General features: G+C 44.1%; 1 pseudogene; it reads right to left on the reverse strand.

Moving 5' to 3' along the window:
• Positions 1-1,254: 1,254 nt before the first annotated feature.
• Positions 1,255-1,372, reverse strand: LOC145417511 (5S ribosomal RNA; annotated as a pseudogene).
• Between the last annotated feature and the right edge of the window lie 1,680 nt (positions 1,373-3,052).

Consider the following 3,052-nt stretch of genomic DNA (forward strand, 5'->3'; position numbering starts at 1 on the left):
ATATATATATATATATATACAGTATATATATATATATATACAGTATATATATATATATATATATATATATATATATATATATATATATATATATATATATATAAATGTACTAACACCAAAAGAAACGGTACCCGGTAATAATTAAATTTACATACATATGAGTAATGGAAGTAGAGGGATAAGGTAGGCAGGTATATGACTAGGGGTGGTGTGGGCAGGAGGAAGAGCATCCAGACGGCGGAGGACAGAGTTGCATGGCGATTTGTTCTTGATCTGTAAGAGAAAGGAGTCTGTCTGTAGATAGATACATAGAGATATTCTTAATTTGTAGGAGTCTTAAGCATGAATAAATCACCCTTTCTACCCATTATCTTTTCTCCCTCGTTTCCGCGTCATCAGTCAACAGTGAAAGGGCAAATAAGTGAGCAAATTTTTACGTACATCTTTAGGCGTCAAATATGAGAACAGCGATTGTTTTTGTGACGTATTTTTAAAAGATTCTGTTCAGCTTAGGAGAGGCCTCCGGTAGCCAAAAAGTTAGTGAAGGTTATATCTAAGCCGTCCAGTGTGAAAAGTCTATCTCAAGGTGAATAAAATCGTCATGAAGAAGTAAGAATATGGTAAAAAAAAAAAAAAACGTCAGCGGATTCACGGAGTTAAAATTTCATGGGCGGGCCTACAACATCGATATTACAAAGGACGTATGGGATACTGTATTATTGATTCATTTTTTGGTGGCATGAGAACCTTACTAGCACTTCTTCCTCAGCAGTTTACTTTACTCTTGTGACACCGTAACATGTGTCTCCCCTTCTGACACCGTAACATGTGCTCTTCCCTAATGACACCGTAACATGTGCTCTCCCCGTATGACACCGTAATATGTGTTCTCCCCTTATGACACTAACATGTCTTCGCCTCTTATGACACCGTAACATGTGCTTCCATCTTATGACACCGTAACAAGTTCTCTCCTTTTATTACACCGTAACGTGCATTCCCCTTATGACACCGTAACATGTGTTCTCCCCTTATGACACCATAACATGTGCTCTTATGACACCGTAACATGTGCTCTCCGCTTATGACACTGTAAGATGTGCCCTTGTATTTTATTTATTGTACCTTGTTTTTTCATTCATTCATTCATTGCCAGACGCCATGTATCCCAAACGGGGTGGCCAAGAGCTTAGAGTTAATTGTTTTACAGGGAGGGGCACTAATCCTCCACCAACCCCACTTGACACGTAGGGATGCCAACAGCATCTGGTGTTCCCAGGCGGTCACCCATCCAAGTACTAACCAGACCCAACGTTGCTTAACTTCGCTGATCGGACGGGAAGCGGTGTACTCAACATCAGTAGCAAACGCCTTCACTACTGTATATCCATCCCTACAACTCATCACAACGACCATCACGTCTCTTCTCACCACAACCACAACATTCACATAGATGTTGTTATTGCTGATGATCATACTATACACAATCTGCACATGAACCTGGTGGACTGTATGGTGGAGTTATCCTTGTCCTGCCGTCCACCACCTCCTTTCAAGCGATCGAGAGGGGAGGTGAAGGACGTTTGTATAACCAGGCAGCGAAGTTGTCCTGTTATACCGGTTCAAGCACGTGAAGCCGTCCCTCTTCACCACACAGAGGAGTAATATGCAAAATAAATCGCTAAGGTAGAGGGGAAATCCTAGACTAAATCTTTGCCAGCCGACCTACCCCGCCCATTTTCACATAGAATGCTTACCTTCTCGGGCTCATTCACCCAACAAATCCTAGCCCCTCAAACCCATTACCCATTTTTAAAACCCCTCACCTCCTCCCTCTCCCAGTCCATGTATTCACATACACATTAATTCATCCGTTTGTCAGTCAATCCCTTTATCCGCCTTGCTATCCATATACCGGTGGCCTCATCCATTTATCCAACGATTTGTCCATCCACCTATGTGTTCATTCACCCAGTTATGTATGCATTAATCCACCTGTTCATCATCTAAGTCATCCCTTTGTCAGTCCATCCAATTCTTTGTCCATTATTCATCTATCCGTCCATTTTTCTGTCCATCTGTCCACATATATATCCGTCTGTCTCCATCCATCTATCCATCCATCAAGTATAACACATAAAGCAAACAACCTGTCAAAGCATCAGTTTTGGGTTCTGGTGGTGCTCTAAGCTGGTGATTATTTCGGGATTACGTATCGAGACGAGCCGAGTTGCCCCGAGCTAGCGAGGTCTTGGGCTGGTGTGGGTGGCGGCTGTGGTGGGGAGGGTGGTGGCTGTCGTTGTGATGAGTTGTGAGGAGGGATGTGGTGAGGGTGGTGGTTGTGGTGGATGTGGCAGTAGTGAGGGTAGTAAGTGTCGTTGTGATGATTTATAGGGAGGGATTTGGTGAGCGTGGTGGTTGGGATGGATGTGAATGGTGAAGGTGATGATGGTTGTAGTGGTTGTCATGGTTTGTAGGGACAGTTGTGTTGAGTGTGGTGGGGTAGATGTGATGGTGGCACGGATGGTGATGGTGATGGCATTGGTTGTGATAGTTTGTAGAGATGGTTATGGTGGTGATGGTGCTGGCAGTTGTTGTGACTGTGATTATTTGTATGGATAGTTGTGGTGAGCATGATGCTGGTAGCCGTAAATGTGATTTTGATGTGTTGGTGGTGGTGGTGATAATAATTTGTAGAGATGAATTAGTTGAAGATGATGGCAGTAGTATTTGTGTTGTATGGTTTTGGTAGGGTAATGGTGGTGGTGGTCTTGGCGGTTGTGGTTGTGGCAATAGTGAATTAATGGTATGGGGGTGGTGGTGGGGGATGATGGCTGTGATTGTGGTAAGGAGGGTAATGGTGGTGAGGGCTATGGTGGGTGGAGATGGTGGTCGTCGATGTGGTAAGAGGTGGTGGTGATGATGGAGGTGATGATCGTCGACGTGGTAAGAGGTGGTGGTGATAGTGGAGTTGGTGATCGTCGACTTGGTAAGAGGTGGTGGTGATGGTGGAGATGATGGTCGTCGACGTGGTAAGAGGTGGTGGTGGTGG

Source organism: Coenobita brevimanus, chromosome 1 (assembly GCF_032717465.1).
Source record: "Coenobita brevimanus isolate Jiangsu-jjx chromosome 1, ASM3271746v2, whole genome shotgun sequence".
Classification (NCBI taxonomy): domain Eukaryota; kingdom Metazoa; phylum Arthropoda; class Malacostraca; order Decapoda; family Coenobitidae; genus Coenobita; species Coenobita brevimanus.